This window comes from Tasmannia lanceolata, unplaced genomic scaffold (genome assembly GCF_043159265.1).
Source record: "Tasmannia lanceolata isolate RefF3 unplaced genomic scaffold, GAP_Taslan_0.1 ptg000008l, whole genome shotgun sequence".
In the NCBI taxonomy this organism is placed as follows: Eukaryota; Viridiplantae; Streptophyta; class Magnoliopsida; order Canellales; family Winteraceae; genus Tasmannia; species Tasmannia lanceolata.
The window spans coordinates 68,446,064-68,458,848 of NW_027518685.1; positions in this window are offsets into that span (position 1 = coordinate 68,446,064).

Sequence of the window (12,785 nt, forward strand, 5' to 3'; positions counted from 1 at the left end):
ATTTGCGGAGGTTCTTTGAGTTCCAGGCATGGGGTAGTAGCTGCTCCTCAAGTGTTTCCAGCTTATAACTTCCCGGACGAATCACCTCTTTTATTCGATACGGCCCCTCCCAGGTCGGAGAGAGTTTTCCGACCTTCTTGGGTTGGGAGAAAGCAGATTTCCTTAAGACCAGATCCCCTGCTCAAAATTTTCTGGGGCGTATCTTGGAGTCGTGATAGTTGGACACTTTCTGCTTGTAGGCGGCGACTCTGATTCGGAATTCTTCCCTGGCCTCCTCCAATAAGTCGAGATTTGCGCGGAGCCCGTCACCATTGAGCTGTTCATTGAAGTTGGTGACCCTGGGAGACGGGTGTGGTACCCGATCCCGCGAGAGGGGTGTGGGCGCGAGCCGCCGCGCGCTCTCTCTTGGTCTCTCGTAACCACGCGATTGGCGTGTGCATTTTATGATTGATTTGAATTCATCTTTCATGTGAACTTGGGATCACTAAGGCAACCCGAATTCCACACGAAAGAAAATGACAGAGTCGCCACCTAGATGTGGGATCTAGGACCCATAATTGACCAGAAATCTAGACTCGCTACCTGGTTACGAGAATGGAAGGTATGGGGATTTATCCACCACATGCACCATTCCTGCCCGATAATCGGTCTTCGATTCCAAAAGCTAACTCTTTTGAATTTATTTTAAATGGCTCATTCAACTCTATGTTTATGTGCGAACTAAGTGACATGCATCCTATGATCTAATTTCAATGTGAATCCTAAATGTGTATCTTGATTTATTAATTTGTCTGGATTCAATCTAAGTGAAAGTTCTCCTAGAATTCTAATTTCATGGAAAGCCCTAAATGATTTGATTAAGCATTTACAAGAATATTAATATACAAAACACCACAATTTGTTTGTGGTGCCGACTCGCGGGTGGTATGCCATCAGACATCCAAGCTGCCTACGTACCCAAGCCTCACTGGGATCAGAGTCGACGTAGTTCGGTGCACCTAAGCTAAGCTACTTATGCCTAACTCAACTAGGACACCGACCTAGACGGGATTGACTGTTTCAACAGTTTTAGGAGAAGTTATTTAATTCAAGTTGAGGATTTTATTATCTTAGGATTTCATCGAAGATGCTATATGATTCTTATCTAAATGCAAGTTGTCCCTTAGACTAATGCAGGTAATCTACATCCTAGGTAACTAGGCTTGTCCTAGGGAAAAGATTGGGTGACTAGTGTAACTAGACCTATGGCACGGTTGCTATACATAGCAAACGTCTGTGATGAGGCTGGACTCCTAACTCTAAGACTCCCTAAAACTTAGGACACGACACGACACCAGTGTTCCTAAAGTGGGCTCTAATGGTTCTTAAGACGGAAACCATAATCCAATGGTTCCGAGAGACACAAGACAAATCGATTTAAATTCTCGAGGTTAATGAATTTTAGATTTCAAGGATTTTCAGTTTTTGGACATTCAAGGATTACCAATGGTTCTAGGGTTCACCAGTTTCGGCCCAGAATAGCATCCAAGGAAGGGAATCGTGCGTTCTTTCCTTGCGCAATTTAATAATTAGGTTATAACATCTTATTGCCTGGCATATCTCAGGATTTTCGTGGACAGTGAACCTCGGAGCCAACAACGTGCTATAGCTTAAGTATTCAAATTGTCAAAGATCGGTTGCAATTGGGATACGATTATGGATGCATTGGCCATTTTTCCAGGGAAATCTAAAGATCCTAAGATTTCTGTTTCAATGGATTAATGATTTAATATATGACAGAGATTTAAGGTTCTTTAGAGATTTTCAGGTGATTTTCAATTAATTTCGGATTTTCAATGGATTTTATCAATTTTAAGCATATGAGTGATTTTACAAGTAAAATTATTGCAAACGAATTCGAAATGAGTTGAAACTTATACAGAAGCAAGATATGATGAGATGTAGCTTTCTGGAAGATTTTTACAGATTTTTACATTAAGCTCAAATTTAATTTTGATTTAACAATTAATTGACCAGATTGCAAAAATAACACAGAAACTACTAGAAAAAGAAATCTAAATTCCATGAAATTTCTACATTAGTAAGATATAAGTAAAAGTAGCATGCTGTGAGATTTTCATGAATTTAGAAAACTATTTACTATCAGTTTCGGATTTTTCAATTGTTAGGCCAGATTATGAATTAACACTACATCCCATGTAAAACAAGATCCAAAGTAATTGAAACGTTTACAGAAGCAAGAAATATGAAATATAAGACTACTGTAAAAATTTTAAGAATTTTCTTTGTGATCTGATGTCAGTAAAAATTCCCCCAAAATCTGCTGATTTTCAAAGAAAGCATAAAATTATATACCAAACAAAATCCAAAAATTCTCACAAATTCATGGTAGAATGTATCATTATCATATTATTTTCCCACGAAATTTCATTATTTTTAGAATCTGTTTAGTATATCGTTTAGTTTTCTTTGTTAAAAATCATGCAAAAATCCGAAAATATACCAAATAATTCTAAAAAAATTCCAAAAACGGTGTACCTACCTGTGATCGAAATCCTCGCCGAATCCGAGAGCCGAAAAACTCGAAAATCCCGCCTCCGTGCGATTGCTTCCGCTTTCTTTCTCTTTTTCCTTCTTTTTTTGTTTCTTTTTCTTCTTTTCTTGTTTCTTTTTCTTCTTTTTTTTTCTTTTCAACCCCACATAGCAACTTTGTTAGAACACATGATAGAAGAGAAATGAGTTGTCCTCCCTTACTCCCCCTCATTGAACCATTTATAGCAAAGGAATGGGAGGGTGGTGGCCACCATTGTGGACTTATTCCATGGTAGGTGGCCACCATTGTGGACATATTCCATGGTAGGTGGCCACCATTGTGGACATTGAATTTTGACATGTGTGTGGCCCCATGCATGTTTTTTAAAGTCCTTTTGAGTAGGTAAAAGATAACCCAAGTGGGTCCCATATGTGACCAAATTCCCAATTGTGCATAAAATCATATGCCCCACTCCAAAGTATGATCGGAACCGTTCATTTGATGGGCGACAATGTGATTTAATTTGTGCTCCGCTAATCAATCCTATGGGCTGATCCAAGCCATCCAATAGATCAAAATGTGAATATGTTACCCCATTTTTAAATCACTCCCATTTGATGATCCGAACCGTCCATTTGATGGGCGACAATTGATGATCTTGACCGTTCAAATAGTGGGCTGCGATGTGATTTAATTTGTGCTCCACTAATCAATCCTATGGGCTGATCCAAACCATCCAATAGATCAAAATGTGAATATGTTACCCCATTTTTAAATCACTCCCATTTGATGATCCGAACCGTCCATTTGATGGGCAACAATTGATGATCTTGACCGTTCAAATGGTGGGTCGCAATGTAAATTGGTTGTGCCCCCTTAAATCATTCCTCTATGACGATCCAGACCATCCAATTGATGGGTCCCCTACCTAAGTAGGTTGTGTTCTCCTAAATCATTTCAATGGGCTGATCCGAGTAACTCAACCTGATGATCGTAACAAAATTGGTTGTTAAAACGACTTCTCTGAGATCTTGACTGTTCTCTTGATGATCATCTTTAGGTGTTGGATCGAAGTAGGTTCAAAACTCATTTTTCACTAAAACAATACGCGGGCCACCCTGTTTGATCCAAATCTAAACAAATGCTCAAGACGGGCCCATCAATCGGATCCAAATTCTCTCTTGCTCGGATTCTTGGGAATAACCTTTCTCAACAATTATCAGGACGACACAAAACATGACAAAAATAACCAAAAAGATCGAGAAAACAAGAGGAGCGGACACGGGAATGGAAAACACTGAAGGAGACTGATAACAAGAACACTAACTTCTTTGTTGATTAAAACAAAACAAAATGGGGTGTCTACAGATGCCCCTCTTTGGTAGAGATGACGTAGTCATTGAATACCAAAGTTAAAAATGACAGAACCATTTTGCGTAGCTTTAATCGACAAAGGACTCTACACAAAACGGAACCTAGACGCAAACATTTACTACCTAATGCAAGACCCTAAACGAAGTCCTAGAATTGGAATGCAATAAAAAAAATCCTGCTGCGGTGCCGCTCACAAACGGGCAACGAGAGAATGAGATACCGCTCACAAGCGGGCTCAAGGAGAAGACGAGACCATTCGCAAATGGACTCGAGAAATGAGGCACCGTTCACAAACGGGTTCAAAGAAAAGACGAGACCATTCACAAATGGACTCGAGAAATGAGGCACCGTTCACAAACGGGCTCAAGGAGGACCTGAGACCATTCACAAATGGACTCAGAAAATGAGACACCGTTCACAAACGGGTTCAAGGAGAAGACGAGACCATTCACAAATGGACTCGAGAAATGAAGCACCTTTCACAAAAGGGCTCAAAGAGGACATGAGACCATTCATAAATGGACTCAGAGAATGAGACACCGTTCACAAACGGGTTCAAGGAGAAGACGAGACCATTCACAAATGGACTAGAGAAACGAGGCCCCGTTCACAAACGGGCTCGAAGAATTTAGAGAATTTTTATGAACTTGAATTTGTCGTAGGATTGGATTTTTTTGAATTAAGGATTTGGATTTGATAAATTTTTTATTTTTGGGAAATGAGGTACCGTCCGTAAACGGGCTCAAGGAGAAGACGAGACCATTCACAAATGGACTTGAGAAATGAGGCACCTTTCACAAAAGGGCTCAAAGAGGACATGAGATTTTTCGTAGGATTGGATTTTTTTTTTGAATTAAGGATTTGGATTTGCTAAATTTTTTATTTTTGGGAAATGAGGTACCGTCCGTAAACGGGCTCAAGGAGAAGACGAGACCATTCACAAATAGCCTCGAGAAAAGAGGCACCGTTCATAAACGGGCTCAAAGAGGACATGAGATTTTTCGTAGGATTGGATTTTTTTTTTTCTAGTTAAGGACTTGGATTTGCTAAATTTTTTATTTTTGAGAAATGAGGTACCGTCCGTAAACGGGCTCAAGGAGAAGACGAGACCATTCACAAATGGACTTGAGAAATGAGGCACCGTTCACAAACGGGCTCAAGGAGAAGACGAGACCATTCACAAATGGACTCGAGAAATGAGGCACCATTCACAAACGGGCTCAAGGAGAACATGGACTCAAAAAATGAGACACCGTTCACAAACGGGTTCAAGGAGAAGACGAGACCATTCACAAATGGACTCGAGAAATGAGGCCCCGTTCACAAACGGGCTCGAAGAATTTAGAGATTTTTTATGAACTTGAATTTGACGTAGGATTGGATTTTTTTTTTTTGGATTTGATAATTTTTTTTATTTTTGGAAAATGAGGTACCGTCCGCAAACGGGCTCAAGGAGAAGATGAGACCATTCACAAATGGCCTCGAGAAAAGAGGCACCGTTCACAAACGGGCTCAAAGAGGACATGAGACCATTCACAAATGGACTCAGAGAATGAGAAACCTGTTCACAAACGGGTTCAAGGAGAAGACGAGACCATTCACAAATGGACTCGAGAAATGAGGCACCTTTCACAAAAGGGCTCAAAGAGGACATGAGATTTTTCATGAACTTGAATTTGACGTAAGATTGGATTTGTTTGAATCGGGGATTGGATTTGATGAATTTTTTATTTTTGGGAAATGAGGTACCGTCCGCAAACGGGCTCAAGGAGAAGACGAGACCATTCACAAATGGCCTCGAGAAAAAAGGCATCGTTCACAAACGGGCTCGAAGAATTTAGAGATTTTCCATGAATTTGAATTTGACGTAGGATTGGATTTTTTTTTTTTTGAATTGGGATTTGATTTGATGAATTTTTATTTTTTATTTTTTATTTTTTTGAACTTAATGAAATCGGGGACATTGTAGATCGTGCCTGACAAAGATATTGGAAACTAAGATTTTGCCGAAAGATGAAACAGCAAACCTTAGGAACGAAGAATCATTACGAACAAGAATGGATCAGGAATACCTTTATGAAACTTCAACGAGATTTTTCTCAAAGAGACTGCTAGTCTTGTCTTCTGGGGATTTTGATAACTGAAACTTTGAACAAGACATTTGAGATTGGTAATTTAGAACAACGGCTCTCTTGGATATAATCATGGAAAAGTGGGATTTGCCTCTTGACAGGTGTTTAGATAAACATTTCTTGACCAGGATAGTATTTAACTAACTGGAAGGAAATCCTGAATTTTAATGGTTCATCTTTCTGAGAAATTTGCTCAACCACCATTACATCTGGGGCTCTTCTAAGCTTAAGGTGCCTTCCTGGGGTATGATCTTTTTACGGAAGTTGGGCTTTCTGATGTTTCTACTTCTGAACTCTTCTGAGTTGATCTTCTTTGAAATGTAGCTGTTTGACTAGATTCTCGAACTCCTTCATACGATCGCAGGGAGCTAACGAGGCTGGGCCTTCTTCACCGAGACAGTTGCATCATTTGGACACCAGGACGACGATTGACTCTTTCTAAAGAGAAAACTTAGATAAAATGCACTACTCAAAAGATTGAGCAGTTCTGAAGGAGTGAACATAGAATGACAAAGATTGACTGACTACACTGACAGACACAGTAATACTTCTGACTTAGTTAATATTTTATTTGGTAAGTCTATCCTTTCAATGAATTTTTTTTTTTCAATTGGTACACATTGGACTTCTTCCTTGAAACAGTAATGCCTCAAGGATTTAATTACGACCCCTAAGATTGCTTAGCTTCAATGCCCCTAGTTTTGAGGATGTCACTTGAATTTGCTTGAACTTCAGTTGATCTTCAGTCTTGATACCAGCTGTAGCCTTCTCATACTGATTCTCTTACCGTGACCAAGTCACCTCTTCAGGGTTTTTAACTTGGCGGACCGCGCTAGCCTTAACTTTTGCCTGAACCACCTTTCTAGATTTTTGATCCAGCAGGCTATCCCCTTAGCTTTTGCCTAAGCCGCCCTTTCGGGTTTTCAACTTAGCAGGGGAATGATCTTAAATTTTGCCTAGACCGCCCTTTCAGGTTTTCAGTCTAGCAGATCTTCAAACTCCGTTCGTTTTCTTATTCATCATTTTTTTTTATTGTGTCTCGGGACCTAGCTCATTAGTTCTGAACACCAGAAGGACTTTATAGGTATGATAGGGCTTTTCAAAGAATGGCTTAAGGCTCGACAAAGATTTCGACCGAACCTATGAATAGGTTGCCTACATATCCCAAGATAGGAATCAGGTCGTGTGTAGTTCAGGGCGAATGCCTCTAGTTTGAAGATAAATTGTTTGAAGGTTAATTGATTTTTCTATTTTCTTTTCTTTCTGGAATAATTGACTTCTCTCTTATTGGAACTTGTCCATCTTTCTTTTTTTTTTTTTTTTTTTTTTGAAAGGATTGAATTTCTTTTCCTTTTTGAATCGACCGAACTCGGTTCAACCGAGTTGCCTACGTACCCCAGTGTATGGATCAGGTCTCGCGTAGTTCGGGGCGAATGCCCCTAGTTTGATGGGTTTTCAAGAAAATTTCATTTAGGCTCGAAGGGTTTGCAAACCAGTATTCTTTTGACGTTGGTTCTGATTTTGGGATTTATTTGGCCAAAGGAGGCCTTCTGATGTTCAAATTGGGAATCGATCCAGGTTACTAGAGTCCCTCTGGTACTGATTATTTTTTTTTTCTCTTTTTTTTTTTTTTTTTTTTCGCGGAGTTTGACGGCATTTCCAGGTAAGAGATAATGGATCTTCTTCTTTCAAGATTCTAATACGTGCTTTTGACTTTCATAGAGCGAAACTTGTTCTTTGACATCCTCCATCTATGGATTCGTACTCTCGATATCTGATGATCACTTTTCATTGTTTGCTCTTGAACTTTTCATCTTGAATTTGTTGGCTTTATGTTATGAATTTGAGAACCAAGGTCATTGATTAGAAATATGAAAGTTGTTTCCACTCTATGCCCCTTGTATAGCATATATCTTCTCACTTTCTTCATTTTCTTTGAGCTTTCCATCTATGTCTTGCCCCTGGTATCGGTTGTAGCTTTTCTAGACAATCTTCTTATTCTTGAAATAATTTTATCAATTCTTCACACTCTTTAGAGGGTAATGTATTTTCAATCGGCATTCACTGAATCAAAGTTTCAGTGCCAGTGTTTATCATTTCAATTTCATCTTTGAAAGGTTGGGATTGGCGCTCCTCCTCTCGTTCAAGTAATTGCTGTGACTCAAGTGGAGTTTCGTCAATTTTGTCCTCATTTGAGGAGGGAGTCTTATTTTAAGATCAGAAGCACACTTAAGAAACAGACACAAGTGAACTTTTTGGAACTGACTGAAATTTTATTTAAAGAAAAGCTATTACATCAGACGACCTATCCTGAACATGCTCAGGATTCACAACTCTAAATAAGAAAGGGAAACAGAAGATAACTTGCCTGGACTAGGCATTGACCTTTAACTGTAAGATCGGACTCAACAATTATACTGACCATGATGACTGACTCAACATAAAATAGTAAGTGACTAAAACTTTAACTGCTGCAACTGTTTGGCGTTGAAGGCTCGGCGAAGGCTGGTTCGTTCTGAACATCATCATGGCTGATACTTTCAATTTTGGACAATGATGACTGATTCGCATAGGGGAATGCCCCTAGCTCAAGGATTCTGAGAGTGAACTCTGAAGGACTTAGCAAAATAATCTTGAAAAGGTAGCCCCTAGAGGAGGAAGAGACCAGGGGTACAAGCAAGATTGGATTATCTGGACCAGGCATGATCAGATCATGAGAATGCATAATAGAAAGATTGTGAGATTCTGCATCTGCCAGTTAGGGGATGGCATGAAGATACGATCGAATCGTATGACAGAAGAACGAAAGACGCACGATCAAAAGATTAGATGAGATAGCATAAGATTGCTTTCAACGGATAGATCATGAATGACTAATCCTATGAGATTTTTGGAAATGATGGGATTTATATCCTAACCCAAAGGGAAAATTTTTTTTTTTTTTTTCACATTTTATCAGTGTTACCTGAAGGCATCAACCCTAATCCTAATCTATCGGAGTGGAGAGAGAATCTCGACTCATGCCTTTGTTCGTGTATCTAAGGACCGATCGTAGCCATTGGAAGATGGACTACGGCCTAATCTAGACACAAATAGGTAGAATATCCTAAACTAGGCTCACACACGTGATGCACATGTGTTCGTATATTACATGCATGTGTGGGTTAATCTAGGGGTAAGGCCAAGAGTTCCCTTAGCGCGAATCCATGTTCGATATACTGTACCAGTGTCCGGCGTATCAGTACGTGAACAAGGGATCCGTTTACGTACCATAAAGGTACTAGGCTAAGGGTGGAATGCTTCTCTAGCACAGAGGCACCAGGTGATGAAATCCCAGTCAACCATGCTAGATAACACTCCGGGTTCCTAAAATAGGATGTGTGTGCACGTGAGATGCATGGTTTAGATGCAAGTGATGTAAGTGTGTGCAATATGTTTGCGCAATCTATGATGCCTTCAGGTTTTGTTAAATTAAGTTTGAGTAAAATGTGATGAGAAAATAAAACAAGACAAACTAATCTAACAAGTATAGAGTTTTTATGAGCCAGTTAAATTAAATTCAAATGAATTATCTTTTGAAATTTTAATGAAGTTAGGTGGTCCCCAGCAGAGTCGCCAGACTGTGGTACCCGATCCCGCGAGAGGGGTGTGGGCGCGAGCCGCCGCGCGCTCTCTCTTGGTCTCTCGTAACCACGCGATTGGCGTGTGCATTTTATGATTGATTTGAATTCATCTTTCATGTGAACTTGGGATCACTAAGGCAACCCGAATTCCACACGAAAGAAAATGACAGAGTCGCCACCTAGATGTGGGATCTAGGACCCATAATTGACCAGAAATCTAGACTCGCTACCTGGTTACGAGAATGGAAGGTATGGGGATTTATCCACCACATGCACCATTCCTGCCCGATAATCGGTCTTCGATTCCAAAAGCTAACTCTTTTGAATTTATTTTAAATGGCTCATTCAACTCTATGTTTATGTGCGAACTAAGTGACATGCATCCTATGATCTAATTTCAATGTGAATCCTAAATGTGTATCTTGATTTATTAATTTGTCTGGATTCAATCTAAGTGAAAGTTCTCCTAGAATTCTAATTTCATGGAAAGCCCTAAATGATTTGATTAAGCATTTACAAGAATATTAATATACAAAACACCACAATTTGTTTGTGGTGCCGACTCGCGGGTGGTATGCCATCAGACATCCAAGCTGCCTACGTACCCAAGCCTCACTGGGATCAGAGTCGACGTAGTTCGGTGCACCTAAGCTAAGCTACTTATGCCTAACTCAACTAGGACACCGACCTAGACGGGATTGACTGTTTCAACAGTTTTAGGAGAAGTTATTTAATTCAAGTTGAGGATTTTATTATCTTAGGATTTCATCGAAGATGCTATATGATTCTTATCTAAATGCAAGTTGTCCCTTAGACTAATGCAGGTAATCTACATCCTAGGTAACTAGGCTTGTCCTAGGGAAAAGATTGGGTGACTAGTGTAACTAGACCTATGGCACGGTTGCTATACATAGCAAACGTCTGTGATGAGGCTGGACTCCTAACTCTAAGACTCCCTAAAACTTAGGACACGACACGACACCAGTGTTCCTAAAGTGGGCTCTAATGGTTCTTAAGACGGAAACCATAATCCAATGGTTCCGAGAGACACAAGACAAATCGATTTAAATTCTCGAGGTTAATGAATTTTAGATTTCAAGGATTTTCAGTTTTTGGACATTCAAGGATTACCAATGGTTCTAGGGTTCACCAGTTTCGGCCCAGAATAGCATCCAAGGAAGGGAATCGTGCGTTCTTTCCTTGCGCAATTTAATAATTAGGTTATAACATCTTATTGCCTGGCATATCTCAGGATTTTCGTGGACAGTGAACCTCGGAGCCAACAACGTGCTATAGCTTAAGTATTCAAATTGTCAAAGATCGGTTGCAATTGGGATACGATTATGGATGCATTGGCCATTTTTCCAGGGAAATCTAAAGATCCTAAGATTTCTGTTTCAATGGATTAATGATTTAATATATGACAGAGATTTAAGGTTCTTTAGAGATTTTCAGGTGATTTTCAATTAATTTCGGATTTTCAATGGATTTTATCAATTTTAAGCATATGAGTGATTTTACAAGTAAAATTATTGCAAACGAATTCGAAATGAGTTGAAACTTATACAGAAGCAAGATATGATGAGATGTAGCTTTCTGGAAGATTTTTACAGATTTTTACATTAAGCTCAAATTTAATTTTGATTTAACAATTAATTGACCAGATTGCAAAAATAACACAGAAACTACTAGAAAAAGAAATCTAAATTCCATGAAATTTCTACATTAGTAAGATATAAGTAAAAGTAGCATGCTGTGAGATTTTCATGAATTTAGAAAACTATTTACTATCAGTTTCGGATTTTTCAATTGTTAGGCCAGATTATGAATTAACACTACATCCCATGTAAAACAAGATCCAAAGTAATTGAAACGTTTACAGAAGCAAGAAATATGAAATATAAGACTACTGTAAAAATTTTAAGAATTTTCTTTGTGATCTGATGTCAGTAAAAATTCCCCCAAAATCTGCTGATTTTCAAAGAAAGCATAAAATTATATACCAAACAAAATCCAAAAATTCTCACAAATTCATGGTAGAATGTATCATTATCATATTATTTTCCCACGAAATTTCATTATTTTTAGAATCTGTTTAGTATATCGTTTAGTTTTCTTTGTTAAAAATCATGCAAAAATCCGAAAATATACCAAATAATTCTAAAAAAATTCCAAAAACGGTGTACCTACCTGTGATCGAAATCCTCGCCGAATCCGAGAGCCGAAAAACTCGAAAATCCCGCCTCCGTGCGATTGCTTCCGCTTTCTTTCTCTTTTTCCTTCTTTTTTTGTTTCTTTTTCTTCTTTTCTTGTTTCTTTTTCTTCTTTTTTTTTCTTTTCAACCCCACATAGCAACTTTGTTAGAACACATGATAGAAGAGAAATGAGTTGTCCTCCCTTACTCCCCCTCATTGAACCATTTATAGCAAAGGAATGGGAGGGTGGTGGCCACCATTGTGGACTTATTCCATGGTAGGTGGCCACCATTGTGGACATATTCCATGGTAGGTGGCCACCATTGTGGACATTGAATTTTGACATGTGTGTGGCCCCATGCATGTTTTTTAAAGTCCTTTTGAGTAGGTAAAAGATAACCCAAGTGGGTCCCATATGTGACCAAATTCCCAATTGTGCATAAAATCATATGCCCCACTCCAAAGTATGATCGGAACCGTTCATTTGATGGGCGACAATGTGATTTAATTTGTGCTCCGCTAATCAATCCTATGGGCTGATCCAAGCCATCCAATAGATCAAAATGTGAATATGTTACCCCATTTTTAAATCACTCCCATTTGATGATCCGAACCGTCCATTTGATGGGCGACAATTGATGATCTTGACCGTTCAAATAGTGGGCTGCGATGTGATTTAATTTGTGCTCCACTAATCAATCCTATGGGCTGATCCAAACCATCCAATAGATCAAAATGTGAATATGTTACCCCATTTTTAAATCACTCCCATTTGATGATCCGAACCGTCCATTTGATGGGCAACAATTGATGATCTTGACCGTTCAAATGGTGGGTCGCAATGTAAATTGGTTGTGCCCCCTTAAATCATTCCTCTATGACGATCCAGACCATCCAATTGATGGGTCCCCTACCTAAGTAGGTTGTG